We start from the raw sequence: 14,537 nt of genomic DNA on the forward strand, positions 1-14,537 counted from the left end.
GGCATGAGCTACGTAGCATTATCACGCTTACGTACACTTGACGGTCTATTGCTAATAAACTTTGATTCAAGTAAAGTCAAAGCTGATATTCCTTGCATTCTAGAATACAATAGATTGGGTTCACTGTACACCCTCATCTGAAACAATAACCTGTTCCAGATAAAGTGAAACGTGGTAAAAAAAAGTAAATGAAACAGAAATGCAATACAATGCAACAGCAAATTCCGTAAAGAAAAGAAAAGAAGCTAAAGTTTCATCAATTGCCGCAAACCTAGAAGAACCTATTAGGGAATGTAAACCAGGGACATCGGCAAATAAGCAACCGAAAAAAACGAAAAATGCACTCACATACAGAACTTACTGGCCCATTCAAATTTGCAAATGAAAGTGGGGTAAGTTGCTATGCAAATGCAGCAATGAATATTCTATTTCAATTGCCATCAATTTTTAACAAGAATTACCTTCACAGTACATACCAATTTTTGTTTGCAAATGTTAGTGCTGCATAGAAATGCAACAAGCATTCCTGACAACACATACAGTGTTCATGGAGTAAGGCAACAATTGGACGACTGTGCTGGAATGGTGAGATTCACTATGAAGTCACAAGAAGATCCACAATAATTTTTAATGTACATACTATTAGTATTGGCAAACAAAAGCATACCTGTAAATTAATTCTTCCAAATTTTGTACATGTGGAAACATACATGCACTCTCTGTAGCAAAGTGATACAGGAAGAAATCCCAAATGAGCGATTTGTGTATGTTTCCATACCAAATAGTGAGAGCATTCCATTTCAGCAACTTGTACAAAATGCAAACCATGGCAGATTATGTAGTATTTGCAATTCAAACAATCGCTCCTACTGATACAATCACATAGTGTCTACATAATACTTATGCTTCTACGTTATAATGCAGATGGCACCAAAAACAACTGCAAACTGACTGGATTCACACACGGTCAAGTGTCACTTGGAAACAAAACCTTTACAACAGTAAGAATAATCTACCATGCAGGAGCTACAACCAATGCAGGTCACTACACTGCATACATTAAAAAGAATTCTGGATGGTTTGAATGTAATGATAGCACCATTACTCTAAAGCAGAGGTTGCCAGCTAACCTAACAAATGCGTATTTAATGTTCTTGAAGCCAAAATTTACGAAATAATGTGTACTTCAAGATTGTCAACAAATTATGTGAAAGACTACAAACAGAATACCCCCACAGGTATCTAACTACCCAACAGGATGGAAGAATGACACAAATAAATGATTATCACAGATCATTGGAAACAAATGCACAGGTAGAATATGCCTATCGGTATCTAACTGTTGTTAAAAATCGGCATGAAGGGAACAAACAAAACCTTAATGGGAAAGATGACGGAAACAGGATATAACAACGACACAAATGAATGAGTATCACAAATCTGTAGGAACAAATGCACAGTTCGAATATGCCTACAGGTATCTAACTGTTGTTAAAAATGGACAGGAAGGCAACAAACAGAACATTGATCGGAAAGATGAAGGAAACACTGAAATGAAAAAGGGAAGTAGTTAGTACCATAGGAAATGAAGGTTTTTTTGAATCTGCCAAGGATTTTTTTTCCAGACCCAAGGATTAGAAAAGCAAACACAGAAACTGAGCGCAATGCACAGTACACTGGTTTGTAAACTAAATATGAGGGTAAAAAAAAAAGGTTAACTGTTTATTATGCAATGTAAAAAAAAAAATGCAAAAACTAACACACCTTTTTCTTTCATCACAGAAATGGAGAAAGTGATACTTCCGCCAAGTACGATACCCAATTAAAAAAATGTATGTGGACTCTGAACAAAGTAAGGAGTAAGTATATTGGCAGGCATTATCTACACATGGGAATGTACATGTCTAATCTATGGTACTAATATTCTGCAGTGCCTGTAGGCTGCTCTTCCATCTTCGGTCAGTAACCTACCACCTACGCCTTACAACCAAGGTACAAGAAGTATAGTTCCTATCCACAACCATTGCTGCATATGAAAACCATGATCCTTGTAAATTAGCTACTTATACATTTACTTTTCGGACCATCGTCTGCAGCCATGAAGCCAAGGCACTAGGGCATCAACACAACTAGCACATTCCACCACACCCATATTGACTTGTAACTCCACTGCTTATGACTTCAGTCTTGCGTGCATGGGCTTTGTCCATGCACCCAAGAGGGCAGGGTCTCTCCACAAACACCTCAGTGAAGTGTGGTAGTGGCGGTTTTTCTATAGGTGTGATATCCTTCCATGCTTCTGGCCAGACGCTTCACTCCTAGCTGTATGTCCATAGATCTTACATGGGATAGGTGTGGAGTGGCTTGCACATCTAGTACTTATAAATTTGTTCTTGGGTGCATGGCCAAAAGACTGCACGCTCTCCCCACAACTTGCCAATCAAAATGCAACACTACGACTGTAAGCATGGGTGGCACATGCGGCGGTGGTTGTGGCCAGGGCCTACAGTCTTGGAAGTAAGGGCTTCGGCGTTCAGCCGACGGCCATGCATCCAAGACTCTAGGCCCTGGCCACAACCACTGTAGCATTTGACACCCATGGTGGCGTACTAATGAATATAATAATAGCCATTGCAAAAAATAATGCATTCACGTCATGTTGTCAATTTCAATGTTCCCTAACACCACACGTGTCCTTATAGCTGTAACAACTCCCCCGTGCACTGCACGGGCTGAAATACTGGCCTTATTGGACCCCTCATTTTCTGTGCGTACAAGGAGGCCATAGAACATACGTCATTAAGTAGGTATAAGTGTATTATTGGGTGCATGGCCTTTGGCCGTGCACCCAAGAGTGCAGGGTCTCCCCACAACCACTTCAGTGATGTGTGGTAGTGGGGGTTATTCTATAGGTGTGTTATCCTTCAGTGTGTCTGCCCAGAGGCTTCACTCCTAGCTTTATGTCTGTGGATCTTACATGGGATGGGTGTGCAGTGTCTTCCACATCTAGTACTTACCACTGCACGCACTCCCCACAACTTGCCAACGAAAAGGCAACACTACGGGTGTATGCATGGGTGGCACATGCGGCGGTGGTTGTGGCCAGGGCCTACAGTCTTGGAAGTAAGGCCTTCGGCCTTCGGCCGGCGGCCATGCATCCAAGACTGTAGGCCCTGGCCACAACCACTGTAGCATTTGACACCCATGGAGGCATACTAATGTATATAATAATAGCCATCGGAAAAAATAATGCATTCACAGCATGTTGTCAATTTCAATGTTGCCTACCAATACGCGTGTGCTTTCAACAATTACAGTGGGGGTTATTCTATAGGTGTGTTATCCTTCAGTGCGTCTGCCCTGAGGCTTCACTCCTAGCTGAATTTCCTGTCCACTGCATGGACTGAAGTGCTATCGTTATTACAACCCACATTTACTGTGCGTACAAGATGTCCATAGAAATTACATCATGATGACCGACCCCCAGAACAAATGCATTGATCACCCATGTCTTACTGTCTGAACCTTTCCCAATGCTCTGTGACATAGCAAAAGAGTTTCATGAAAAGAGCATGTGTACGCTGGTTGTTGCTCGGCTTTTGGCGGATCCAAGATGTCGGGCGCATCCAAACAATCTGACGCAGAACACGTCTCGCAGCAGCCAATGGGCAGAGACGTTGCGTGTCTGCAGTCATGACGCCAGCCCCTTAGCCAATCGTTATCTTGTTCGTCGACCGAACAGGGAAGTGTGACCGTGGAGAGAACATAGATATCACACATTTTTCAGACCTACTTTTTGATAATTATAAAGACAAATGCTGCACGGATGGTGACCAAATTTACAAAAGCACGCTTTCCTGACCAAGCCCCTGTACCTGCCATATATTTCGTCAAAATCCGTCCAGCGGTTTGACCTGTAGCTGTGCGCAACATTTTTCCCCTATTCAGTCTATGGGAAAAAAGATGTTTTGGGACCCCCCCTACAACTTTCCCCCCCCTTGACCAAACATCTCCAAACTTTGCAAAAAAATTCAGAGTGACCCATATCCTTTTGTTTCAAAGTTTGGTGAGGATTCGTCCCGGGGGAGTGGAGTTATAAACCGCCCAAAAAGTGCTCTTCCCATGGAAACAGCAACTTAACCATAACTACATGGCCACTTCTGTGGCCGTGTAATATATTAATATATGTTGCTTTTTAATTTAATTCCCTTTGTTAAATGTGGCATTCTTTTGTGTTTTCCTCCCCTATTCCATTGCCCTCTTTCCATCCCCCGAAATGGCCATTTTAAGGGTTGCCTTTTAACTTACAAAAAAAGATCAAATTGAACACAGACTTCAAAAATACATTAAAATATCTATTGTAATTTATTTTAAGCAGTTTCAGTAAATTAAATCTCCCAATTGTTTGTTTGTTTCCATGGTTACACTGTTAACAGAGGCAGTAGTTTAGCTGTGAGTAAAAGCACTACAGTCGTTGCTCGTGTTAGCTTTACACGTACAATCCTGCAATTCATTAGCTGATGCTGTAGCTGTGGCTACAAATAATCATATTTAAAAATATGCAACCTTGTGTATGGAATAACAAAACCTGTGAAATTCAAGGAAAAATCTTTAGTAGCAGGTACTTTAAGGTGAGAACTTAATGCAACAAAACCCTGGATATTCAGCTAAAGCCACCTTAACTTCACACACCCTGTTGCGCAGACTATGACCACAATGATGACATCACAGATCACATCACTGATGACATCACTAATTACATGTTGTATGAGAACAATGATGACATTACAAATCACATCACTGATGCCATCACTGGCAACAACACTGATTGCATTGTATATAAGTGATTACATCAATAATGGAATTAGATATAACATAATTCATAAGTTAGCTCATGAAAACTTTGGTTACCTTTATAACAATTTAGGCCATGGACTTGGCCATGAAAATGATTGTAGTCACTGGCCAGCACCAGAGGCCTTAGCTAGTGGTTGGTTAGTGTTCAAAAATACCAATGTGCATGGTTAAAAGCCATGCCTAGTAGCCCATCCCTGTTTTCAAATATACAGTGAGCAACGTTGAAAGCTGTAGTCAGTGACCATGGCTAAAGGCCATAGCTAGTGCCCATTAATATGTCATAATATTCAGTTGCCAAAGCCAAAGGCTGTGGCCACTGGATAGTATTGTTTGAAGACCATGGCTTGTGGCTGGTTAGTGTATATAATATAGAGTGTGCACGGTGGAAAGCCATTGATAGTGGCGGGCTAGTGTTGTGTAGTATACACAGTGGGCACGGCCGAAGGTCATCGCTTAATTTCATTATTTTAAAATATACAGTGGACATGGCCAAAAGATTTACAAACTGCTCTAGGTCAAAGATCATGGCTAGTGCATTATATTTATATGTTAGAATATATAGTGGGCACAGCCAAGGATTGTGGCCAGTGGCCAGTATTGTGCCAAAGTCTATGGCTAGTGCCTAATCCGGTTGAAAGCTGTATCCACAGGTAAAGGCCAACCTCTATGGTTTGTAGCCTGTTAGTGCACATGGAGGAAGGTTGTTACCACTGCCCATAGCTGAAGGCCTTCATTAGAACCCATTCATGTGTTAAAATATATAAGGCCATGCACACTGACCATGGCTGAAGGCCATGCCTAATGCCAGTTACTGTTGTAATGTAATTAGTGATAACATCAGTGATGTGATCTGTGATGACATGATTGTAATCATAGTCAGCGCAACAAGGGGTGCAAAGTTAAGGTGGCTTTAGCTGAATTTCCAGGGTTTGGTTGCATTAAGTTCTCAAATTGACATCCCTGCAAGTTTTTCCCTTGAATATACATATTAACATGAACATCAGATAGATTTTAATTTTGTTTAATTGTGAGTGTGTATCCCATTGGTATTGTGCCTCTATGCGTATCACAATATCACGTCCTTTGGTATCAGTCCTTTGGTATCAGGATTGCATGTTGGCTGACTTGAACAAAGATGGTGAATACTATTAACTTGTGCTCTTGATGTACTTGTATTCTTTTTTATCAGAATCCTAATGTACTACAGGACTGCACTGAGACCGCCAGTGCTTTGATGGCTCACTCCACCAGACACCACTTTAAATGTACTCAGCAGGCCTTGAGATGAAACATGACTTTACTTGATCCACTCTTAGACAAGAACAGATGAGGTGCGCTCGCAGAAAACAGTGCAGAGACTGACTGTATCACTGCAATCTAAATTAAGATAGGATGCTGAGCCAGGAGAGATAGGCATTGTACAGACAGAGAAAAGGTGCATGTAGCGACAAGAGAGAAATAGAGAGCTCTACAAGTGGCAAAGCAGCAGAATGTAGTTGGAAGAAGGAAGTCGAGGTTTGTGAGGTGTTTTTTTAACATTAGCTTGGTTGAACATTTTTTTGTTTACTTTTGGGCACCCTATTACCAGAAAATTATGTTATCATTCAAAGTGATGCCGGGTGAAAATTGGAAAAAAAGAATGTCAACTTCACGTGACTTTAACTGCTATACTTTCCGGCATATTGACAAAACAAACAGAAATATGTGTAACTCATGTAAACGATATGTGTCAACGTCAAAATCTAGTTGCAAATCATTAACATGGAAAGTACTTATTAATATTGAATGATCATGCCTGAGCTAAGAAACCTCATTTATACTTCCCAGTAGAGGAGGGAAGCACACACATTGGGTAAGTGTTGCTTTTTTAAGAAAAACTATTAAACAAATATAACAATTTCCATCCCCACTCTCGGTTTATATTTAGTGATAGAAGTTTGTTAAAACGACGTTATGGTTAAGTTACACTAAAACCTATGAAATTCAGTGAAAACACGTTGCTAAAGGGACATTATGGTTACAAGCATAACTAAAACCCACAGAAATGTTCCAGTAAGGTTAAGCTAAGCAATCATAACTCACGCTACCACCGTGCACTGCTAAGGCTAACACCCAGGACATCAACGATGACACCACAAATGTCATTGATGACATCACTGATGACATGCAATATGTGGGCCACTTGTCTTTGTTGATTGACATTCACTGAAATTCAGTGAAAACACGCTGATAAAGGGACGTTATGGTTACAAGCATAACTGAAACCCGCAGACATTTTCCAGTAAGGTTAAGCTAAGCAACCATAAGTCACACTACCACCGTGCACTGCTAAGGCTAACACCCAGGACATCAAAGATGACATCACAAATGTCATTGATGACATCACTGATGACATGCAATATCTGGGCCACTTGATTTTGTTGATTGACATAACTAAGGCAGGCAGTTTTCTTTACTAACAGTCAGAATATGACAATTGAAAATGTGCTATATATGTAGTCCGTTAACCTTCTTGTATGTTCTTAAAGTACTTCCTTAGGGTTTGGTCTCAGCTCATGGAGCACATATCTGGGGCAATAAGAAGGCCGTAAACACACAATTCATTTGTATACATGATGATTCACTTTAATGTTATTGACATTTTCTGGTGATACTGTTTGTTTTTTCCTTACTTTCGTTGCCCTGTATGTGCCTCTGATTTGTATGCATTGTGGTTGTGGGTCTTCATATGTATTGTTTGTTCTTACACAATTATTTAGCAAGCCTTGAATTTGTACCATGTATTCCATGTTAAACATTACTGAAAACTATGTTAAGGTAGCCTTCATTATTTTAGTAGCCAAAATGGCCAGTTTAAACATGTTGTACTTTATGGTGCATACTGCAGTCATTGCCTATTTGCATGCATGATTAGGTCCCTGCATTAACAACACTCCAATATGATATTTTGTTTAGATTAGTGCATTCTTTAATACATTAAGTAGTCCATGATTGGTCTCCCAATCAACCCTGACAACTTTCTACAACATTGTAAACGCAACCCCTTTGTAGGAACTTTTCATCAGAATTAATTTGTTTTGTGGTGCCATCAGTGATATCATCAACAACATTTGTGATGTCATCTTCGATCTTTGATGTACTGGGTGTTAGTCTTAGCAGTGCAAGGTGGTGGTGTGAGTTATGGTTGCTTAGCTTATCTGGCAAATTTCTGGTGGTTTTCAACTTTACTTGTAACCATAACAACCCTTTAATTACGTTTTTTCACTGAATTCCACAGGCTTTTATTAGTGCAACTTAACCATAACAGCTCTTTAACAAAGTGTTTTCACTGAATTTCATTGGTTTTTACCAGTGCATGCTAATTTGCTACAACTTCCTAATATCATACTCGCCCGAATATAGCAGCATAGGAAGTTTCAACTAAAAAATGTGTCATTCTCCACCTCTTAGCAACCGTTTTTTATTCGCCAGCGTCCACGAATGTCTGAAGGTTATCACAGACTTCCAGACAGTGTCACATGACCATGCACTCCCACCAAAATGACGTGTTTGTGGACCGGTCTTCCATTTGTGGACAAAGAAAATGTGGACTTCTTGTATTAGCCTTGTATGGATTAGAGAAAAAATAATCTTCACAGCTGGAAACAGTTCCATTAGGCTTCTCAGCATATACTTATTGGCAAGCTGCAAAGATACTGGAGTAACTGTTGCCTCTAAAATGCACAAAAATAATATCTGGATGTTTAAACTGAGCCAAACTCTCACAGAATGGCAATAAGGTCCCCCAGTTTAACCCACAATCTGCATACCACAAAACTTCCACTTCTTCCAATCCAATAGTAGCAGTGATGCCACAAGATTCAGTGTAACCCTTCAAAGAATGCATCCAATAATCTCTCACCATCCACACACTCTGCTTCTTCATAGTCATAGCTATAGACATCTTCACTACACACAACAAAGAAAACACCTGCTACCCTCTCTTCTTTTACACCACAACCACAGAACCTGATTGGCTGATCTCCTGATGCCGCGGCGGACATTTGCGACTGTCCACGGTCACCAAAGTCCCTTTTCCATGTCTGGCATCCTTATCGGACCAAGATGGCATGGGTGTTGTCTGCGGACAGTCGTGGATGTCAACGGACACTGTAGCACAGGGCAGCCCTTCGACCTAGACTGGCCACAACCATCACAATAACATTTAAAAAATTAAACCATAAACCGCCACACTCCCAATGACGTCCGTGGACATTAAACATGACAATGGATTGGGCAGCACCGGCACTGCTTTTTTCACCTTTAAAAACAGCTCACTGTCAACTACCGTAGGCCCTGTAATTCAAGGAAAAATCTTGCACAGAGATTGAGGTGAGAAATTAATGCAACCAAACCACTGAAATTCAGCTAAGCCCACCTTAACTTCGCGCCCCCTGTTGCGCAGCCTATGACCAAAATGATGACAACCAACACACATAGGGGGAGGGATGCACTGTTTTGCTTCAAGTTAACGTGTTAAATGATTTCTTAGTTAATTCCAGGTGCTCCAGGTAATCTCTGGCTAAGGACATATGAACAACTATAAGAAAAAGGTGTTCATTGAAACTAGGCAAGGAAATACCAGGGAACTCCTATTGGGAAAAGAAACTCCCTTCACATCAGTAGACATTCTAAATAGCATTAAGTATATCAGCAAGATAGGACAAAGACAGAGATACAATTTGATGAAAATTTCTGAATAGAAGTATGTTTCTTTTAAATACAAATGTATATTCAAAACATTGTTAGTGATAACAATATGTGACTGCTGTATCTTTCCAAATAAGATGGTGCAAGAGAAAATATAGTACAAGGGTTATTATGCACCCTGTTCAATTAATATTAACAGTGATAGCCCATCAAGAGGGAATGTTGAAACAAATATACACATACATTGTGAAAATGTTTGTGAAAACAACACACTTCATGTGTCATTGTATATGACTGAATTGAGTCCACACAGGAATGATCCCTAAGTTTGAGTATTTACTATTGTGTAACGAATCAAAATTCCTCTTCTCACTACCCGGTTCTGGATAATTTCACTTCTTCAGTTGAATGGAACTCACTCACTTCCTGTAATTCAAATTGTAATAATGAATTTAAAAGGGACCTTACTCTAAATCAAAAGTAGAATTCAAAGTTCTCAAAGAGAGTGTCCAATATAGATGTATGTGCTAACCTCTTTTGTTATGGGCTGTGTGAAACAAAACTGATTAAATAGCCATTGCCACTGCTGAGCCACAAATATCGAAAAGCTAACGAAAAAGATGCAAAATGGAAGATGCTCTTAATCTCAATAAAAATAACTAGTCATGATAATCTATTAGATTACGTTAGATATTCAAAAAAGAATTCACTGTTCCGAGTTTTGATGGGGATTTAGTTTATGGAAACTGTTTACTTGATGGAAACTGAAATGTAGAGAAGGAAATTGATAGTTTTAAGTCTGGATCTAATTGAAGACATGTATATTATCTCCCGATTGAAATGAGTAAACTCTAAAGTTTCTACCTACTTATGGCGTAGTAACAAATATTCATAGGATACACTCCATTAGCACAGCACGCACTGTTGTGATGTCATCATTGTGGTCATAGACTGCGCAACGGGGGCGCGACTATTAGGTGTGTTTAGCTGAAATGCAGGCATTTTGTTGCATTATGCTCTCACCTTAACGGCCTTGCAGGTAACGTTTTTTCCTTGAATTTGAAGGTTTTTTCACAATGTTTTACTCACCTTAACGTCATTGCAACTAAAGTTTTTTCTTGAATTTCAAGTTTTTTCTTGAATTTCAAGGGTTTTGTTATTACATAAATGTTTCCCGCACTTGGACAGTGGCCACAGCCTACGACTGCGCCCACTGTTTATTTGATAAAACTACCATACCACTAGCCCTGGGCTTTGGCCATGGCAGAACACTACCAGGTAACTAGACATGGCCTTTGGCCATGCCTAGTGTCCATTTTAAAAACAAGTGCTTGTGGTCTTGTGAGTAAGCATCTGCACTGGGAACATGACAAACTGAGTAAATTCCTGGCAGCCAAATACTTGAGCAAGCTTGCCAACAGTAAAAGAAACAAGGGGATGCGCCCGCGCTTTGAAAAAAAGTTATGCTGTCCACCTACATGTGTCCTTTACTTGCTCCCTGAAAAGCAACCACAATCAGAGGAAATAGCTGCACCAGTGTCCAGGATTGCAAACTCTCCTGCCACATCATCTGCAAATACTCATGACTTACTTGCCTTCTCGTCATTTCTCCTCCTCACCCCCATGTCTGGCTTTCAACAATACTCTGCTTTATAGAGATAACTTGAAAAGTACACATACCGTAGTGTCACTCAAATATATAACTCCTGATAGAACTATGTTAGGCAAAACGTGTAAAACTGCAGCATTATTACCCCACTCTTGATTGGGAGACTGCTAATATCAGAATGCAATTCAGCAAGGGCAAAATAATGGTCTATTAGTTGAACACTTTCAAGGACTGACAATAGCACTGTTTAAAATATATATTTGAATGCCCATTTGATTGCCCATCCATGCAGTAACTGGTACTGACCCTGCTTAGCTTCAAAGCAAGGAAAAGGTGGTCCCATTTATCAAAGCCGTTGTGTAACTTTCGATCATTTATCAGGATACATGGCCTGAGGAGGCGGGCCTCACTTTCACGCTAAGCAGTGTCTGTCCAAACCTAGAAGGCTAAATCTGGCTAGAAAAACATCTTTAAAAAACTACAACACTGTTTACAGAACTTTACATACCCATGGCTATTTGTATTTCTTTATAGCCTTGAATATCATACAAATGGCAGAAAACAAAAGAATGATTTTCTGCCTGCCTCATCTGTGCCAGCTCCCACCACTCCCCAGATGGCCTTAGCTCCCCTGTGATCTCCCTGCCCCCAAAACACAAACTTTTTCTGTGGCACAGTTTCCTTTAATATGTCAGCTCTGCAAGACTACAGAAAGCTTACTCAGTTTCATACTCAGTCCCTAACTCCCAAATTTTACTTGGCGCCCTCTAGCCACCCCCCCAGCTTGATGGATGGCATTTGAATCTTTTTTGACCTGCAAATCATTCTTTTTCCTATGTGTCATGTTCCCATATCTTCGGCTGTAACCTTGAATATCTCTCACATCAAGAGAAAAACAAGATGCCGGCTGTTTCATTTCTAAAAACACCCAGCTTTGGGTAAATCCCTGAGATATAGCTATATATTTTTGAGAAGGGTGCACGCTTCTTCTGTCAAATATTTAAATCTACTGCACAGAATAACCCCAAACCAAGCAAGGATTGCAAGTTAAAACGTTGTACCCAAGTTGTTTCGGGCCTGGTTCAAATCCGTCCAATGGTTTGGGCTATGCACCATTGACACAAATCTACCTTATTTGTCTATGGTAAAATGAATGCGAAGGAGGCTGCAACTTTGGGATTTTTTTGTTTCTTTTCCTAATAACTTTTTCTTTGTTAACATATCTTTACAAAACGGTGCAGTATGGGGTGAGGGGCTGTGAATCCCTAATCAATTTCTAAATTTCAGTCAAATCCATTTCTCAAATCAAAAGTTATTAAAGTTTAAAGTCACTAACAATACAATTTTTATGGTTTCCCTTGGGAGTCTGACTCACATTAACTATAGGGTGGCTATCACCGCCCTATAATATATATGGAAGAAGGGTTTCACACCATTCTTGCCCAGCTGTTGCAACCCATTTTTCTGCATTAATCATTTGCACACAAGTAGTTCATTTACATACAATACATATTTGGGTGAAATTTCACAACCTTGACCCTCAACAAGATTCTTTCTATCGCTGAGTGGCCTTTGTCTGACTTTTTCTCTATGGACGATGGGGAAGTAACACAAATACACAACTGCTTGCACTTCTCCACTCTATGCACAGTGTGGAACATGAAGAAACTCAAAAACTTGAAGCACATGTTGTATCCACTGGGGGCGACAGACAAAAAGTGTGCTTGCAGAGCTGTTTACAACAGGAAAACAGCACACTTTTGCATTAAAGACAGGACATTCATATGTTTTGCTGGACAACTGTACTGTGCTACACACACTGGACACTAGGGTATTGGTCACAGCACTTTCTCTCCATTCAGTATGCACTACCGTTCAATGCAGTAGAGAGTTTATACCTCTTTCATTGTCATTTTAACAACCGCCTACCAGGCACCATGCTACAATGCAAGAGGCATCATTTAGGGTCAAGGTGGACATTCAATATAGGCCAAAATTACAAATCTCAATTGCACCAATTGTAAGCAAGAAAGTATTTGACTATTCGGCTCCATTTATTTATGTATCTATTGTGGGTTGAGTGAGGAAATGTGAAATGAACATATTAGCTGCATATTATGTTATCGGGATCCTTGGAAGTACAATTTATTTTTCATAAAACGTTTTCATAAAGCTTGTTTTGGCTAGTGCAGACCTATGCCATGGGCAGAACAGAGCTATCCACAGAAGGGTACCTTACAGCATGGATACCTCCAGCAAATAAAACCTAAGTTAATTAATTCTGGTCAGAACAAGTGCTAAAATATCCATTGTGGCTTCCTCAAACTCAGGGAGACATGATTACCTCTTAATATGACGTTTAATGGTGGCACCAGAGAAGAATGGCTTATCTTTATACAGTGCTCAAGCAAGCAGTGATCCAGCCAATTAATGCATTCCCATGCAGCTGGTTCACCCTCCTCTGTAGCATGCACCCGCTTTTCAAGGCCACCTTGTTGGGATGGCTGTACAGTTAGCCATTGTGAATTCCATTGTTATTGCTGTGTTATTATGTCTGTTAATGCTCCTACTGTTCACTCTGCAATGGCTAGCCCGATCCCTCCAGTGATGATGGACATGCAGCAGGAGCATTTTTAACATTCTGCAGAACCACCAATTGCTACCATCCATACAGATCTGAAAAATCTTAAAAGGAAATTATAACAGTAAGAAAATGTATTGGTGGTATGATCAATTCTTATTCATGAAAGAAGCAGATAGTAATGCAATTAATAACATTTTGTTTTTACTCTTTTCCGTTCTCCTTCTTTTCTCCTATTTTAACACTAAAATGAATCAACGGTTGTATGATATCTGCATTGAGCAAAAGGACCTATTCATTTAGCATTGATCAATAGAATCTACAAATAGATTATGTGTGTCAAGGTCACTTATACCTTGATAAAGCCATTGTTGGTGAAACACGTGTTGGCATCTGAAGTGATTTATTTATTTATTTATTTATGTATTTATTTATTTATATAGCGCGCAAGCAGCCCAGGGGCATTGAGGCGCTGTTACTTGCAATAACTTAGTTACATAGTACACATGATAGCGATTGTTGACACATTATGAATACTACAAGAAATCATACTGTTGTTACAAATATTGCATTTGGTCGTATATTACAACATATATGATAAGTATTCGTGCTGATGTGTCGGTCCTTATGTGAAGAGGGTAGTTTTCAGTGTTTTGCGGAAGGTGGTGAGGGAGTCCTCACCACGGATAGTGGGAGGTAGGGCATTCCGGTGAGTGGGCGCGAGATAGGGGAAGCTGGATCCACCCGCTTTTACTCTTTTTACTAGTGGCACAGAGAGCATGTTGGGGTACGGTGATCTGG

Source organism: Ambystoma mexicanum, chromosome 7p (genome assembly GCF_040938575.1).
Source record: "Ambystoma mexicanum isolate Mex_15411 chromosome 7p, UKY_AmexF1_1, whole genome shotgun sequence".
NCBI classification, from domain to species: Eukaryota; Metazoa; Chordata; class Amphibia; order Caudata; family Ambystomatidae; genus Ambystoma; species Ambystoma mexicanum.